This window comes from Macaca nemestrina, chromosome 3 (genome assembly GCF_043159975.1).
Source record: "Macaca nemestrina isolate mMacNem1 chromosome 3, mMacNem.hap1, whole genome shotgun sequence".
NCBI lineage: Eukaryota > Metazoa > Chordata > Mammalia > Primates > Cercopithecidae > Macaca > Macaca nemestrina.
In genome coordinates, this window is record NC_092127.1 from 34,553,284 (window position 1) to 34,573,296 (window position 20,013).

The window sequence follows — 20,013 nt, forward strand, 5'->3', positions numbered from 1 at the left end:
TTTAGTTGGATTTTCTGTGATATGTTCCTAAAATCATCCCAATTGATGCAAATGTGAAGGCAACAGAAAGCCATAGATTTTCCATGTCCTCATTACATTGTCCAGAGGCAGACAGTACCGGGGGGCCTCTCAGTGAGGCTTTGCCATCTCATAAATGCCCACTGGATTGCATCAATCAACAGGGTGTTTCTGCATCTTAGGTTATTCATTTTATGCAAAATATATATGTCAAGGGTTTTACATTATTTAGCAAATGCAATGGCACAGGAAATATTCATAATGCATTTTGGATTATAAAAATATGAAAACATTTAGCTTGTATACCTTTTCAATTATTTGGGTTCCAGAAGCAGCCACTGCAACTTATAATGATTTCTAACAATCATTCTCTCTGTTTTTCAAACTCTTTTCCAATTTTTTGCATAGTTCAAAAGTCTAACTGTTATAATACCATGAAATCATAGACTTGGGAAGGATTAAAAATTTATTTGACCCTCTATTTCCCATTTGATATTTGAATTCTCCCTCCAGATCCTCACTGCAAAACCAGAATCTCCTTTCCAGTGACAGGGAACTCACTACTTACTCTATCTTTAGACAGTTTTATGTGTAAAAAGTTCTTTTTTTCTAGGTTAAAAAATTCTCTCCTTGTATATATTTTGCAAGTGGCCTTAATTCTATCCACTAGGACCACAGAAAAATTTAATTACTCTTTCATGTAATAGCCGTTATCATGTGAAGTCAACCGTATAAATCAGTTCTTTTCTTTTTAGTCCCCTCAATTCTCATTTCCAGGACACACACACACACACACACACACACACACACACAACTCCAAGAATACCTTGACTAGTGCCTTTAATTAGAACTGTCCCCCTTTCCTCGTAATTATAATTTTATTAATGCATTTAATGGTCATTGAAACTTTAGCTATTTACACACTCTGCAGCTAAGCCCATGTCATCTACTAAAGTATTTACATTATGTCCACATTGTCCCCATTACATTTCATCTTGAGGGATGTGGTCCATTGATCAGTTATTTATTGCTTTCTGAGTCCTGGGTCAACTATCCACACATTTGCCATTTTGACCAGCCTTATTCTTTTCTTAAATTTGATATTCATCTAAAGGGTGGACGTGATCCTCCTTATTGTTTTTATTATTAAACTAAACTTGCCTCTCTTCTCCAAATGGAGATGTTTAATCTTTGTAAGTTTAAGGATCCTCACTTGACATTTACCTAAGATTGCTTTTTAAATTCCAGGAAGACTTGAATGATGCAGACTCAAGGCAGACAACGAGGGAGGGAGGTATCTGCTTAGGTTGGCACCTGAATGTGTTGGTATCTGCTGAGCCACCTTATGTCCATTGTGATTTTGGTTTTATTAAATGAAAATCCTGGCATATTATTTTTGTTCCTTGAAAAAAGTTCCCTTCAGGTCTGTGCCATGCTGTACCCTGAGCATAAAGGCTGATGCTGTTGCTCTCTTGCCAACTTGGAGCTGTCAACCTAAATAAAGGAGAGAGGCTCTCTAAAAGAAAATTACATTTATTCAGGAGTAGAACATTGCAATGGGAATATCCGTACCATATTAAACTATGTGCTTTTTCTGGGAGGTAAAGGAAGACAAAAGTTTTAAAACAAAAAATGAGGAGGATCACATAACTCTTTTGAGATAATTATCCTTGGCTGCAAAGATCAATAACAAGAGTGATGCCAGTTCAAGGTTGGACAGGCAGTTGCTGGAGAGATGTCCTTGCAGAAGGATTTTGTTTTTTTAGTATAAGATTGCAATAACATTAGTGCAAAGTTATGTTTGTTTGTTTGTTTGTTTGTTTGTTTGTTTTTTGTGGAGTCTTTTGTGATAGCTTTGTTATGGTACACACAAGCATGAGACCCCTCCCCCATAGACTTCCCTGGCTCTATTTGTGAGGGTTCGTTATTGTTTTCAATATTAGTTACTTCTTTTTATTCTGACAGATTTCACATTTGCCTCTTTTGATCAAGGTTTTTTTTTTTTCCAAAAGCATCACAGATCTATTATCCTGCAGTTAAGTTTTAATGGTCCTTGGTGCCTGGATGAATCTTTCCTGCTTGCTGGTCTCATCTCACATTGGGGGAATGATTAGCAACTAGGAATCAGTATTCAAAACTTGTTTAAAGCCACATTTCAGCAGCAAGGGAGTTTTGAAGGGAGTGACTCTAAACCAAAATCTACTTGGAGTCCATTATTGAGTTCAATTTTGTCTGTTCCACAGTCTTTTGTTATCATCTCGAATTGCTGGGCCAGCAAGTAGTACTGTTGTAAAAAATTTAACAAGTAATAGATATCAAGTTTTAAAAGAGAAAATACAAAATAAAATTAATATTAATATGGCAATACCAGTTTGTATAATACTTTTCAGCCATAAACCCAAGCTTAAAGGCAATCAATTTAATAAATCAAATGACCTTAGGGAGTTAGGTTGTAACTATGTGACCTGTTTTTTAAATTCTGTGTATATGAGTCTCAACTTTCCCAGAGGGATTTCTCCAGGTCCACCAAGCAGTATTAGCAGTTGTACAGATACTTTTCTTACTTAACTAAAGGATTCAAAGGGATTTTTTGTTTTGGTTAAGTTCTGTTAAGTTACCAGAAGAAGATACTGGTTGTGAAATTTCATTACATACAGGATCATCCTGCTATATAAAAAGGTAGGTCTTTAGAGGGGTAAGAATCTCATTATGATACACAGTCCTGTTCTGATGCCTTGGGAAGAACTTTCTACAGTATAAAAATGTCAACCTTCTCCTGCATCCAGCAGTTTAGCGGACTTTCTGCGCAACACATACATCAGGCACAAGCTTTATTTCTTAAAATGCATCTAGTTTCAGCTAGGGTTTCAGGAAAACAGAAATTTTGATTTTAATTGGACAGTTGTAGTCAAATATTGAATAAAATTAGAGAATTTAGGATCTAGTCTAGTCTCCAGGTGGATAAGAAGAATTTGAAAACAATGCATAGGGGTGCAATCTAACAGGTGTATTACAGTTTTTCTTTTAGAAACATTTTTTCTCTCTGCATTGATTACATAGGAATACCAGATTTTCAAACCTCTTGAGGCAGGAAACCAAACCAAGGTTGACTTTAGATTATACTTACAGTCTTGAGGTTCTTGGGCCTGCCAGGAAGTAATATTATTTGTTTGTTTGTTTGTTTGTTTGCTAACTCACTATAAGACTGGGAATCCTTGAAGCCAGGCATTTTACGCACATTCTCAAATATTAGTTCAGTCAAAGCCTCAGTAATGTAACCAATTATATCCTGCTGTAAAGAGAGAGAATTTATTGTGGCTCAAGGTTCTGCAACCTGTATAAGTAGCATGGTGCCAGCATCTGCTTCTGGTGAGGTCCTTAGGAAACTTACAATGATGGCGGAAGTTAAAGGGGGATGCTGGGGATCCAATTTTTTGTTAAACTATTGCAAATAATTGTATTGGCATAAACATAAGAATACTCATGAATATTTTCTGAATTTTGAGGAATCAAGTAGGGAGAAAAAGTAAATGCTTCCATCTTTGTTCACACAAGTATATTTTACCAAATTGTTGTAAATTATAGATCACTTAAGAGAGAAAATTTTCTTAATTCTGGAAAATAAAGCATTTAAGTAAACAATCAACAGTCCTTCAAATAAAGGTCATAAAAACCTTATTTTCAGAAGTTACTGAATTTCATGTAATTTATTTTTTGTTTTCCTTGATTTTCGTTAGCACTTTTACAAATTCATTTGTTTTTATTAGAGTCTGGAAAAAATTTTTTTAGTGCATCGATTTTAAAGTTATCAGAAATCTGTGTCCACAACGTACTTGTTAGAGTCTTTTTCATGAAGCGATTTTGGTGTATAGTTTTCAAAATGCTTTTAAAGAAGAATTCAAACCAATAATTATGTATGAGAAAAACTTACAAGAGCCGTGATTAAAAATCTGATGATTGATGAAGAAATTGAGTTGTTTCTATTAAATGCAACATTTAAGATAACAACTAGAATCATGACTGATAGCATCATATCAAAACCAACACTTTTATAAATTTTATATGATCATTAGAATACTCACATAAATAACATACTCATAAAAAATATAACTTTAGGAAAGAATTAACATAACAACCAGAATTATGCCTCATAACTTACTAGATTTCTATATATTGATATCACTTTTGAAACATTTATGTCAAAAACATACCCATAAATGTAACTGGAAGAACATCTAGTACAACTTATCATTTGACAATGCTTCCTGTACAATTTACCAGGTAAGCTTAATCTTTTAATATCTCTATAAGAGATACATTCTTTAAGGCTCATTAGGGGCCCAACTGGAAAATCTCAGTTAATTATACACCAAAGATACTTAATTCAGAATTTTGGTCCCAGGGAAACCTGTAAAAGATGTCAAAGTGTCAAATGACTTGATCAAAACAGAATCACAGGTCACTCTACAATAATACATATTCATTTAAGCGAAGTAATAATCAAAACACTTCTGTGTTAGTCCACTGCAGCATTACTATTTTAAAAAAACTGAAGTTGGGTAATTTATAAAGAAAAGAGGTTTATTTTGGCTCAAAGTTCTGCAAATTCTATAAGTAGCATGGTACCAGTATCTGCTTCTGGTGAGGACCTTAGGAAACTTACAACGATGGCAGAAGCTGAAAGGGGATTCTGTGCATCACATGGTAAGAGAAGAAGAAAAGAGAGAAGGGGGGGGGTTCTAGACTCTGTAAAGCAACCATATCTTGCATGAACTGAGAGAGAACTCACTCATCACCAAGGAAATGGAGCGAAACCATTTATGACAAATCCGCCCCCATTATCCAACACCTCCCACTAGGTCCCACCTCCAACATTGGGAATCACATTTCAAGATGATCTGGAGGGGACTTACATCCAAACCATATCATTCCACCTCTGGCTCCCCAGATCTCATGTTCTAAAACTACAAAATAAAATCACCCCTTTCCAATAGTCCCGAAAATTGTTACAAATCTCCAGCATCCACTCAAATGTTCAAAGTTCAAAGTCTCATTTGATACTCAAGATGAATTCCTTCTACCTATGAGCCTATAAAATAAAAAACGAGTTATTTACTTCCAAGATACAATGATGGTATAGGCATTGGGTAAAAATGTCCATTCCAAATGGGGGAAATAAGCCAAAAGAAAGGGACAACAGACCCCACACAAGTCTGAAATTGATCAGCGCAGACATTAAACTTTAAAGCTCCAAAATAATCTCCCTTGACTCCATGTCCCACATTTTGAGGATAGTGGCACAAGAGGTAGGCTCACATGGCCTTGTGCAGCTCTGGGCAAACTCTGTCCTTTGGTTTTGCAGGGTGCAGCCTCTGGGGCTACTCTCACCAGTTAGAGTTGAGTGCTTGCTGTTTTACCAGGCTAAGGGGGTAAGCTGCTGCTGGCTCTACCATGTTAGGGGATGCAGGGTGAAGACCCCCTTCCCACAGCTGTCCTAGCCAGTGACCCAGTGGGGGCTCTATGTGGGGACTTCAATCCTACATGTCTCCTTGGCACTGCTATAGTAGAGAATCTTTGCAGGTACTCTGCCCTTGTGGTAGGCTTCTGTCTGGGCACCCAGGCTTTCTGATACATCTTCCTAAATCTAGTTGGAAGCATTGAAGCCTCTTTTATTCTTGCATTCTGTGTGCCTATAGGTTTAACACCACATGGAAGCCATCAAGGTTTCCAGATGCTTGTGTTCTCAAAGCAGCAGCCCAATCTGTATCTGGGGCCTGTAGAGCCAAGACTGGAGCCATAGCTGCTGGGATGCAAGGAGCAGTGTCCTGAGACTGAACAGGGCAGCAGTGCTCTGGGCCTGGTCCACTAAACCATTCTTTCTTCCTCGACTTCTGGGTCTGTGAAAGAAGGGGCTTCCTTGAAGATCTCTGAAATTCCTTCAAGGCCTTTTTCCCATTTTCTTGGATATTAATACTTGGCTCCCTTTTAGTCATGCTAATGTATTTAGAAAGTGGTTGCTCTGCAGCCCATTTATATTCTTCTGCTAAAAAATGCTCTTTCCTTCCTTACCACAATGCCAGGCTGCTGAGTTTCCAAACTTTTAGTCTATGCTTCGCTTTTAATTATAAACTTCAACTTTAAGCAAAGTCATTTCTTTACTCCCATATCTGATTGATACCTCTTGAATGCTTTGCTCCTTAGAAATTTCTTCTGCCAGATACCCTAAGACATCACTGTTAAGTTCAAACTTCCATAGATTCCCAGGACATGAATAGAATGCAGCCAAGCTCTTTGCTAAGGTATAACACAGGTTACCTTTACTCCAATTCTCAATAATGTCTTCCTTTTCATCTGAGACCTCATCAGCCTGGCTCCATTTTTACCAGCATTTTGGTCACAACCATTTAACCAGTCTCTAAGATGCTACAAACTTTTCCTTATCTCTCTTCCTTCTTCTGAGCCCTCCAAACTCTTCCAACCTCTGCATATTACCCGGTTCCAAAGCCACTTCTATGTCTTCAGGTATCTTTACAGCAATGCCCTAATCCTTGGTACCAATTTTCTGTGTTAGTCCATACTTGGGTTGCTCTAAAGAAATACCTGAGGCTAGGTAATTTATAAAGAAAAGAGGTTTATTTTGGATCATGGTTCTGTAGGCTGTTCAAGAAGTGTGGTGCTGACATCTGCTTCTGGCAAGAGTCTCAGGAAGCTTACAATCATGGTGGAAGATGAAGGGGGAGCCAGCATATTACATGGTGAGAAAGGAAGCAAGAAAGAGAAGGGAGAGGTCCTAGACTCCTTTAAGCAATCAGATCTCACATGAACTAACTAAGCAAGAACTCAGTCATTATCAAGGGGGTGACATTAAGCCATTCATGAAGGATCTGCCCCATGATCCAGTATCTCCTGCTAGACCCTACCTTCAACATTGGGGAATACATTTTAACATGAGTTTTGGAAGGGACACACACCCAAACCATATCAACATCCAAAGTAATACATAAAGTTACATGGATTTAAAAACCTTAACCCTTTCAAAGATCAGTTTTCCTAAGTAATCAAAAACCTAATGAAGACAACATAGGAAATTATCTTAATAAAACCTAAATTCTATTTTTTAAGGCCAGTTGCCAAAAAAGTAGAGAGAAAATGCCCATAATGAGATTGTTTCTCCTAATGGGAAGCCCATTTAGACAACCTGGAAGTTGAACCTGATGAAAAGAGTACTTAAATTTAATCAGACACAAGAAGAATATATGCACAAGATTATGAGTGTACATTATATTAGAGAAGAATGTAAACAAGAAAGCCAGTACATTGAGCAGGGGAAAACATGGCTCTTAGAAAAAAGTAAAAGCATGTCAAGCTTACTGGCTACATGAAATAATTCAGACACATCATGAAAGCTATGAGTATGGAAGCAAGTTATACTGAAGGAAGACATTGCTTTTCTAGGTCTTGGAAGGTTTCAGCATTAGGCCGTAACAGTAAAGTTGGAACTAGGAAAAAAAATTACAGGAGCTGATGAAAAGGCTGAAAAAGAGAGTTATCACCCCAGCCAAACAAATATCTATATCATCTCTATCTCTATCTCTGTCTCTATCTCCATCTCCATCTCCATCTCCATCTCCATCTCCATCTCCATCTCCATCTCCATCTCCATCTCCATCTCTATCGCTTTATCTGTCTTTCTATGGGGAGAAAGAAGGATAGCCAAAGGCAATGATTCATGACCTGCGAATCATGTGAAGTGAGATACAGCAAGAGTTGAAACTCTGAGATATACATCTGAGAAGTTTGAAAATGAGAAATTTTACCTCAAGAAATGAAATTACCATTCTGAATGAAAAAGCCAGCATTTCCACCCTGAAACAAGGAAAATTTAGTGGATCTCAGGAATAAATGTGCAAAAATAGAAACTTTCAACAGTTTAGAAGATATCTGTTAAAGAAACAGATTTAAGAATTAAAAATCAATACGTTTTGCAGTTTTACTAAGAACAAATGAATACTTTAAGAAAACCTTGTTTGAACATAGGGAACCAAATTTTTAGTTTTGTTTTAGTGTATCTTTAGTATCAAAGCTCAAGTTTTAGAAATACTTATAAATAATTTCTTTCTAGATGCAGCAACTTAATCATGCACATAATAACTTTCATAAATTCCTACTTCACAAACATTATCACTACTTGTTCAGACCATTTATGAAATGCCTGGAATTTATGCATTCTATACTTCCTCTTACTAAATGACCAGACATTTTAGTTTAGGATAAAAATTTGTCATAAAATTATCTCTCAAATAAAATTATTCTCTTTTCTTTTTAACTTTTATTATCAAAAATTCACTTTCATACCCATAACTTTATTTATGTCTCTTCTGGTTCTACTTCTACTTCCGGTTCGTTTGAGTCTTGTTTCTATTTCCCTCTTAAACTCATATTTTGAAATGACCTTTAAATAACCTCCAAATTAGACAAAATTATTATTTCTATCTTTAAAAAAGGACATTTTATGTGCTTATTATAATTTGTCTCATTAAAAACTTCTTGTTTTGCACATCTTACATATAGAATTTTACATATGTATGTATGTTTTTATGTGTGTATACATATGTATGCAAATTAGAATTTTAACCCTTAGCAACATTAAGTTTTAGCAAGCAATTTTGAACTCTCACATATCAGTATCTCATAGATAATAACCATTTTATAATTTATACAAACTTGTTTCCCTATAACAAAATATGTATGCATATCAATAACCCAAATATATTTAGCCTTTCTATAAAGTTTGAGAAGCCTAGAAGAAACTTATATTTGTGTTCAATAATTTCATTTTTTAATGTTTTTTGAAAATAATTCAGACATTTGATGAGTATTACTTAATTTAACATAACACAATCTTAATATTTCAAATTACATGAAAAGTTTATTTATAGATAATTATTCCATTGATATTTACCTAATTTATTTAATATTTAACAGTTTACCTAGATTACTTATGAAAATTGAGATATTAGAAAAAGCTGGTCATCATTTCGAGTTATTTCCCTGTTAATAATTTTTATATACTGTGAATATCAGGCATCTACCTAAGTAAGAAACTTAAATATATGGGTATTTTGCCAATAACTAAGTAGATACAACTATTTTTATTAAACCAACAAAGTCAGTTTAGTCTTATGTCTCAAAGAATTATACAAAGATTATTCTGTTTTAGGCTGAGTTTATAGCTTTATAATCTTTGTGTCAAATGCTGACAAATTAAATTATCTATCAAACACAAATTTAAAACTATTAGCTAGTAAACCCAGGCAAAAATGTATGCTGACAATTCTGAAAATATTTATATTTTCATTTTACTAACAATTATGATGGACCTGTGGTAATCTGTAAATTCATGAACTTGAAAGCCCTTTAAGACTTTTGTCTTTGCTGGAATGTCATAAATAATAAGTTTTATCTCAACACTAGTAGAAAAGTTAGCAGACGTAAAGTAGGCAAAAGAAAAAAAAATTAGAAAGCTAGAGAACTTAGCAGGCTTTACAGGTTAACTCTGTAGTTGCAGGTTTTTCAAAGAGTTCAAGTCAAGATCATTTAAGCTCTGAATTTTCCTTAAGGTAATTTGCCCTTTAGTTTAAAAACTGTGTACAAGAACAGGTCATCATATATAGCTGACTGGAGTCCCAGGAAACCTGGCACAGAGTAAGGTTTGAGAATCTCATTTTGTTTCTTATTAATCTCTCCAGAGCAAAGAAAATTTGACAAATTCTTTCAAAGAGTGTCAGGAGTTTCCACTGTTGTTTTAGATAGTGACAACCACCCTAATTGCTTTTAATTACCCATACTTCATTCATCATTTAGAATGTTTATTTTTTGTTCTTAGAAGATATTCAGAAACAAGCACGAGAAGAGTCTAACCAAATCAAAATAAATTATGGTAAGAGTATTCACAAAAATTTTACATGAGGTGTGCAGATCAACAAAATAAATTCACTAGAAAAGACATGCCTCTCAGACAGAATGTAAATTCTGTAGAAACTAGAGTACTTGATCCAAAAGACAGTTGGCTCTATCTTAGAAAGAACTTAACAGACAGGGCAAAAAGTATTTTATCATCCCAGCAGGGATGTAAGATTCTTTATTGAAAATGACCTTATATCCAAACCAGATCCCAAATTATGTCCAAAAACCTCTACCAAAAAGAGAGAGGAGGTTCAGCTTGAGGGAATACTAACCAGGGCAGAAAAGGTGAGCCATGGAAGCAGAAGAGAGCTTGAGGGGCTGAAGTGAGTACTGCATATCAGTCCCAAGAATCACCTGGTTTCCTTCTAATAGTGAAGTCCCATTTCTGACACCATTTATGTCAACTTGCATAACAAAGAGAGAAAGGCTCTCTAAAATTAAAAAAGAAATTGATTCAAGGGTAGAAGATTGTACACATGTGTACAATAGTACACATGACATAGTAATTATATGAATATTCAGGAAGGTAAATAAAGACAAACATTTTTAGAGAAAAAATGAGGATTATATAATTGTTTTGAGATAATTATCTTTGGCTACAAAGACTAATAACAAAGGTGATGCCAGTTTAAGATTGAACAGGCAATTGCTGGGCAGATATCCTTGCAGAAGCATTTTTTGTGTAAGGTTGTGATGGCCTTTGTGCAAGCTTGTGTTTTTTGCAGAGAGACATGGTTAGGCTTGTGTCCCTACCCAATCTTATCTTGAATAGTAATCCTCATAATCCCAAAAATCCCCACGTGTCAAGGGTGAGACCAGGTGGAGGTAATTGAATCAAGGGGGCAGATTCCTCCATGTTGTTCTCGTGATAGTGAGTGAGTTCTCTCCAGATCTAATGGTTTTATAAGGGGCTCTTCCCCCTCGGCTCGTCACTTCTTCCTGCCGCCTCGTGAAGAAGGTGCCTTGCTTCTCCTTCACCTTCGGGCATGATTGTAAATTTCCTGAGGCCTTCACAGCCATGCTGAACTGTGAATCAGTTAAACCCCTTCCTTTTATAAATTACTCAGTCTCAGGCAGTTATTTATAGCAGTATGAAAACAGACTAATACACAGAGTTTTTCTGATACTTTTGTTATCATGTACAGGAGTTGAGAACCCTTTCTTCATAGTCTTCCTTGGCTCTATTTGTCAGGGGGGAAAAAAACTACTTTTTTTTTTTTCTTAAAAAACAAACGAAAAAATACTAGTGACTCCATTTTGATTCTGATAATTATCACAAAGCCCAGAGGGGTGCTGTGGGGTGAATTTTTGCTCATCTGCCTAGACAAGCCAGGCAGCCATAGCTGCTCTTAGTGTTGGCACCCACTTTATCCAGGATATGGCAGACAGTTCCCCACTGCCACATCCCTCTCCACTTATTCTGGTGGAGCGTGAGCTCAGGGAATAGTCACTATCAGCAAACTGCTGTCGTCTAAACTCTTCTCACTACTCCTGGACTAATTATCCTTCCACTACAGCAAGGAGGACCTTTATCCTAAGGTCAGGAATCCATGGTTTTCTAAAAATCCAAGTATTTTTACAAGTGTATTATCTTTACCAGAATCCTTTTCATTCATTGCAAGGCCTAAAGTTTAAAATTTAGAATCTAGGCAAGAATATGTTTTCTCTGTTCTATGCTTCTTGCCTATAGCAACAAATACAGGATGACCCAGTTACTAAATAAAGAAAGTGTCAATGAAAAAATGGGGATAGCAGGCAAAAATACCTAGCAAATATTTCACAATATTATAGTAATGACTGCAATGTATGACTAATAAATAATGTTACAAAAAACAGAACTAAAAATAGTGATCTTTTTGTACTACCAGAAACCAGAAACCTTCCTTAAAGTAAGAACAATATCTAAAATTCCAGTTATTTAAACCATTCTAATGTTAACACATTTTTTTCAAAGTTAAAATATCTCCTTTTTTTTTATTATTATACTTTAAGTTCTAGCGTACATGTGCACAATGTGCAAGTTTGTTACATATGTATACATGTGCCATGTTGGTGTGCTGCACCCATTAACTCGTCATTTACATTAGGTATATCTCCTAATGCTATCCCTCCCCCCTCCCCCCTCCCCACAATAGGCCCTGGTGTGTGATATTCCCCTTCCTGTGTCCCAGTGATCTCATTGTTCAATTCCCACCTATGAGTGAGAACACGCGGTGTTTGGTTTTCTGTTCTTGCGAATATCTCCTTCTTTATACATTTAAACAATAACCTTAATTCTACCCATGAAGCTATAAAAGTTTAATTCCTTTTCCATATAACATCTCTTATTATAAGATTGTTGTTTTGCTCTGAGTTCACCAGTTGATCAAAACCCTCTTATTTTTCTATTATTTCCCATAATATAATAGCAATATAAAATAATATGAAGTATATATATAATAATATGACATTTAGTTATAATAATATATAATTAATCCAAAAAATTTCCAAATAATAAATGTTCCATCCATTTCTCTGGTTTTCAGTTTTATTGTTATAATTAACAAATAACTCCCACAAAAAATCAACTTAGACTCTGCGATGAACAAACTCTAGAGTGCTATTTCCCACCTTGATGTGTCCCTGCCTTTGTTGAATCCCCTATACTTGGATGTCAGTGGAACCCATAACTTGCATCTAACAAATAAAAAATGCAAAGGTAATGGGATGTCACTCTCATGATCAGATAATATTATATGGCAATAGTATTGAGAAGTCATGGCCATAATTGCATAATATTATAAGATTCTGTCCCAACAAACTGGCATGGGAGACTCTCCTTGCTGACTTGATTTAGTTTTCATCCATGTGGTGGAAGCCCACATAGCAAGGAACTGTCAGTCTCAGCAGGCAACCAAAAAAAATCCTGTGCTCTCAGTCACACAGTCATAAGGAAATGAATTCTGCCAGCAACCTGAATAAGTTTGGAAGTGACTCTCTATTTTCTGTAGTTATTTCTGCAGATGAGAATGCAGCCTGACTGACACCTTGGTTGCATCCTTGAGAGATCCTGAGCAAAGGACCCAACTAAGCTGTACTCAGGCTGTGAGCCCAAGGAAATTGTGAGATAAGTGTGTATTATTTTAAATCTCTAAGTTTATGACTTAATTTAATGCAGCAATAGAAAACTAAAACAGACCTTTACTGCACATCACCCACAAAAATTAACTCAAAATGGATCATAGTTCTAAATGTAAGAGCTAAAAATATAAAACCTTTAGAAGAAAATCTTTATGACCTTTGGTTAGTCAAAGATTTCTTACATCTGACATGAAAAGCATGATCCATAAAAAAAAAAGATTGGATTATATCAACAGTGAAAGCATTTCTTCTTCAAAGTCATCATCAAGAAAGTGAAAATACAAACCATAAAATCATAGAATATATTTATAAATCATTTTCCTCATAATCAACTTGAATCCAGAAAATATGACTCTTATGACTCAATTAAAAAAAATAAATTTGGCAAAATATTTAAATAGACATTTCACTGAAGAATATAAATGGCTAGTAATCACACAAAAGTAAGTTTAACATACTTAGCCATAAATAAAGTGAAAATCAAAATACAATGAAATACAACTACATGTATAATATAATGGGCATTATAAAACTTACAACACCAAATTTTCATGAGGATGTGGAAAATCTAAAAGCTTCATAAAATGACAGTATGATTGTAGTAATACACCAGAGTTGCTTTACAAAACAATAGGGAAGTTTTAAAAATAAATTAGCGTAAGTTACCATATGTAGTTGGTAGAATTAAAAACTGGTCCCCAAGATTTCTTGCCCGACACCCTCAGACTTGTTAATGTAATAAAACATTGTAGCTGTAATTATATTAGGTTATAATATAAAAAGGGATTTTATGATTGTCAGTAAGGGCACTAATCAGTTGACTTGAGGTCTAACGGGGGTTATGTAGTTGGGCCCATTTTAATCACACAAGCCCTTTAAATACAGAATATTTCCTCCAGCTGGTAGAAAAGGGGAAATTCACAGAAATCTGAAACAAAAGAAGAATTTGCTGCTCCATTGCTGGTTTGCCTGATAAATTATCTGGGTTGCCTCTAGAAGCTGAAAGCACCTCCCAGCAAGGAAATGAGAACCTCAGTTCTACAACTGCAAGGAACTGGATTTCATCAATACTTAACAATTGATCCTTGGGAAGTGTTCTTCTCCAGTTTCCATTTGAGAGCCCAAATGGCCTACAACTTGGCTTCAGCTTGTGAGACTCTAAGCAGAAAGCCCAGTTAAGCCTGCCTGGGCTTCTGACCTGTAGATTTATGAGAAAATAAATGGGTGCTGATTTGAATCACTAAGTTTGTGATGATTTGTTATGCAGCAATGAAAAACTAATTTGTCATACAGCCGAGCAATTCCACTTCTAGGGATCAACCCAAAAGAAATGAGTACCCACCTCCGCACAGAGACTTGCATATGAATGTTCATAGCAGCATTGTTTTTATTTGCCAAAAGTTGAAAGCAATCCAAATGTCCATCAACTGGCGAGTGCGTAAACAAAATGTGATATATACATACAGTGGAATAGTACTCAGAAAAGGAAAAGGAAACAGCTAGTCATAAACAAAATAATGTGGGTATACCTCAAAGTATCATGCTAAGTGAAGTACAGACACAAAAGATTTCATATTGTATGATTTTATTTAAATGAAATTTTGAGAACAATAAAATTATAAAGGCAGGAAGCATATCAGTGGTTTTCTGAGTTTTAGGCAAGAGAAAACATGAAATACTTACAGGCATGTATGATATTTGAGGGACTATGAAAGTGTTCTTAAATTGAATTGTTGAGGTTTGTTTCAATACCATCTACATTTACTGAAAATCATTGAAATATGCACTTACAATAAGTTAAGTGCACAGAACATAAATCAAATGTAATAAAATTATAAAACAATGCAAAATAATATGAAACCAAAGAAAACATGAGATTCCGCCACTTGTTCTTTGAATAACAATACCAAATGTTTCTGAGGATGTGAAACAAATGAAATTTTTATACATTATCAGTGGGAATATATATTAGTTATAACCACTTTGAAAATTTATTTAGGAATGTCTACTAAAGCTGAACAAAAACATACCTGTGAATCAGTAATTATACTACGATGTATGTACCCAACAGTAATAAGTACATATTTGCACCAAAAATATATAGAAAAATGTTCACAGCAGCTTTGTTCATAGACAAGAAATGGAAAAATCTATCCAAAGCAAATTAGAGAAATATGCTATTCATGCTCATAAAACGGAAAACTATCTGACAATGAAAAAGGAATAAACGTGTCACACAATAACTTAAATGAATCTAATAAACATAATGTTGAGCAAAAGAAAAAATTACACACAACATAGAACCTACTGTATGATTCACTAAACATGAAGTTTTAAAACAGACAAATCTAAACTTCAGTATAGTAATCAAGAGGAACAGAGTGAGACTTCTGTGATGTTTACTATCATATATATTTTTTTTCTGGAAGAGAATTACACAGGTATATACAGTTGATAAAATTCAATGATGATTATGTCTAAAATTTGGCACTTTAGGCACTTTACTGTGTGTAAATTATGTCTCAATAAATTACTGATAAAAATTATATCTCTTTTAGATCATAGAACTAGTTATAATAAAAATGAACATTAAGAAAAAACAGTAAATATTAATTAAAAATTAAATGAATGACATATCAAATTCAATAGAAATTGTAGCCAAGGAATAATTTCAAAATCAGTCATGCATGAATATAATAAATACACATGTAAGACTTACAGATATAATAATATTTAAAGTAAAAATTGAAGATGTCAAGTGCCTGATATTTATATATCCCTACTATGCCATTTTAGGGATAAAATAACAGCCATAATAACATAATAACCTCCCCACCATGCACTTCAGAAATGTAAGCAGTGTATAATATTAAATTAGAAAAATAAATTCATAGTGTGTATCTGGAGAGCAATTGGCTCATTATAAACTTCAACCAATTTATATGCTTATAATAATATAATGAATGCAAATAGAGATTTTTATTCAAAATATTCATTTTTTGCCTCAATTATTTAACAATTATATTGCTTACATTATCACCCATACTAAAAAAATACATGTTTTCAGCTCCTTTTTGGTTTAATCAATCTGACTGATGAAAGAAAAAAATATGAAATTTATTCCAAGCTGGTTTGAGTTTTCAATACATTAAAGTTTCAAAAAAGGAGCTATAAATGTAAAATATTCTAGTTAATATTTAGTTTATTTGACATAATTGTCCAAATACAATGTTTCACATAATTATTACTATATATAAGAGGGATATTAAAGTTTTAAGGTCTTAGGCACATATAAAATTGATTTTTAGAATAGAGAATATGATAGTAATAATAAATAGGTAAGAATTATTGAGTACTTACTATGGGCCCTGAGCATGATATGTCAACTCTTTCATTTAATCTTCATAACAAATTTATGAGATAAGTATTCTTATTACCTCATTTAAGAGATGCGAAAAATGAAGAGGTAAGTTTCCCAAGGTCACCAACTAGAAAATGGCAGAGTTAAGAAGAATTGAGTGTTCTAGCCCCTAAGGAAATTCTATGACATGGAGTGATCTGGAGTTCATAAATATACCAAAAGAAACACAGTGTACTTTAAATTAAAATTATGAGATAGGCTGGGCACAGTGGCTCATGCCTGTAATCCTAGCACTTTGAGAGGCTGAGGCTGGAGAAGTTCTTGAACCCAGGAGTTCTAGGTCACACTGAGCTATGATCATGCCACTAAATTCCAGCCTGGGCAACAGAGTAAATACTTGTCTATGTATATGTATAGCTATACATATATGTATATTTATATGCTACATATATGAAAAATATATGAAATAAATGCAATGTATTAGTCTCTAATATACATATTAGTCTAATATACTAGAGACTAGTAATAAATAAATGAAATATATTTATTTCATATATACTTTTTCGTGTATATAGCATATAAATATTTGAAATAAATGCAATATATTAGTCAGTGGTGGCTTCACATTGCCAGTTCTGTTGTATGTCCCCGAAACAAAGCCACATGTATACTTGTGATGCCACAATCAAGCCCACTAGAAAGATAGAGCCACTTATGCACCTCTTCTGTGCTCCACTTGCCATGGCTTCTCCAGGGAACTAGCTGCCTGATCATAAAAGGGTATGTTTAGCTCTGCTATAATGGTCAATACTAAATGCACTTGCAACTTAAACAAGGGATTTTTAGGCCTTAATACAAAGCACTCCCAAGCATTGCACAGATCTCCAATACCAAATGAAATGGCAATAGTTCTCATTCACCACCATTCCTTGGCTCAATGCAGTCCTTCTAGGGTGAATAAATGAAATGGGTTATAAGCAGAACCTCAGTGTGATATTAGTAAGCATGGCCTTTGAAATTATAAAAACCTGGGTTTACACTGTTCCTGTGATAAATACTGTATAACCTTGTGTAAACTCCTCTTTAGGGCCAAGGTCTTCATCTAAAAATACACAAACTCTAGCTACCTTATAGAGTTGATAGAATCATAAATAAGATAGGAACCATAAGGCTTAGCAAAGAGCCTGGCATAGCCATTACCTCAATTAATAGTAACCTCTAAGATAGCCATATTACATAATCATATTACTTGCTAAGAACAGATTATGCTTAAATTAGAATGCATTTATTTATATGTTTAGATTTTTATTTTTTATTTTTCGAAAAGTAATATGTGCACACAGATTAAAAAAACAGATAAAATATGTAGTGAAAAAGAGGCTTCCCTCCATGGCTCTTTTTTTCCTGAAAATTTTTTTCTACAGTGATACCCACTTTATGAACTTCAGAGAGAGGTAATGAACATACCAACATAAATGTAAACACTCCTTTAAATATAAATGATACCCATTACTGAACATCTTACATTTTCCATTTAATTTTATATCTGGATATCACTGACTGTCAATGCTTTGGGGATTTTAAGATGGTCCAATAAAAAGCATGACTCTTTGCTGGGTGCGGTGGCTCAAGCCTGTAATCCCAGCGCTTTGGGAAGCCGAGGAGGGCGGATCACTAGGTCAGGAGTTTGAGACCAGGCTGACTAACATGGGGAAACTCCGTCTCTACTAAAAATACACAAATTAACTGGGCATGGTGGTGCGCACCTGTAATCCTAGCTTCTCGGGAGGCTGAGGCAGGAGAATCGCATGAACCTGGGAGGTGGAGGTTGCAGTGAGCAGAGATCACACCACTGTACTCCAGCCTGGTGACAGAGCAAGACTCTGTCTCAAAAACAAAAACAAACAAACAAAAAAAGACCCTTCTTCACCAGACTTCTTGACCAATTGAGATGTGACAAGAGTCACCAGATGGAGAACCCAAAAACCGGTTTTAGCGCTGATGAAGAACAGTTAAGAGGACTTAGCTTAAAACAAGAACCTCTACACACTGCTTTAAATGTGTCCCAGAGATTCTGGTATGTTGTATCTTTGTTCTCATTGGTTTCAAAGAACATCTTTATTTCTGCCTTCATTTCGTTATGTACCCAGTAGTCATTCAGGAGCAGGTTGTTCAGTTTCCATGTAGTTGAGCGGTTTTGATTGAGTTTCTTAGTCCTGAGTTCTAGTTTGATTGCACTGTGGTCTGAGAGACAGTTTGTTATAATTTGTGTTCTTGTACATTTGCTGAGGAGTGCTTTACTTCCAATTACGTGGTCAATTTTGGAGTAAGTACGATGTGGTGCTGAGAAGAATGTATATTCTGTTGATTTGGGGTGGAGAGTTCTATAGATGTCTGTTAGGTCTGCTTGCTGCAGAGATAAGTTCAATTCCTGGATATCCTTGTTAACTTTCTGTCTCGTTGATCTGTCTAATGTTGACAGTGGAGTGTTGAAGTCTCCCATTATTATTGTATGGGAGTCTAAGTCTCTTTGTAAGTCTCTAAGGACTTGCTTTATGAATCTGGGTGCTCCTGTATTGGGTGCATATATATTTAGGATAGTTAGCTCTTCCTGTTGAATTGATCCCTTTACCATTATGTAATGGCCTTCTTTGTCTCTTTTGATCTTTGATGGTTTAAAGTCTGTTTTATCAGAGACTAGTATTGCAACCCCTGCTTTTTTTTGTTCTCCATTTGCTTGGTAAATCTTCCTCCATCCCTTTATTTTGAGCCTATGTATGTCTCTGCGTGTGAGATGGGTCTCCTGATTGTCCTTGCAGATGACATGATTGTATATTTAGAAAACCCCATTGTCTCAGCCCAAAATCTCCTTAAGCTGATAAGCAACTTCAGCAAAGTCTCAGGATACAAAATTAATGTGCAAAAATCACAAGCATTCTTATACACCAGTAACAGACAAACACAGAGCCAAATCATGAATGAACTTCCATTCACAATTGCTTCAAAGAGAATAAAATACCTAGGAATCCAACTTACAAGGGATGTAAAGGACCTCTTCAAGTAGAACTACAAACCACTGCTCAGTGAAATCAAAGAGGACACAAACAAATGGAAGAACATACCATGCTCATGGATAGGAAGAATCAATATCGTGAAAATGGCCATACTGCCCAAGGTAATTTATAGATTCAATGCCATCCCCATCAAGCTACCAATGAGTTTCTTCACAGAATTGGAAAAAACTGCTTTAAAATTCATATGGAACCAAAAAAGAGCCCGCATCTCCAAGACAATCCTAAGTCAAAAGAACAAAGCTGGAGGCATCACGCTACCTGACTTCAAACTATACTACAAGGCTACAGTAACCAAAACAGCATGGTACTGGTACCAAAACAGAGATATAGACCAATGGAACAAAACAGAGTCCTCAGAAATAATACCACACATCTACAGCCATCTGATCTTTGACAAACCTGAGAGAAACAAGAAATGGGGAAAGGATTCCCTATTTAATAAATGGTGCTGGGAAAATTGGCTAGCCATAAGTA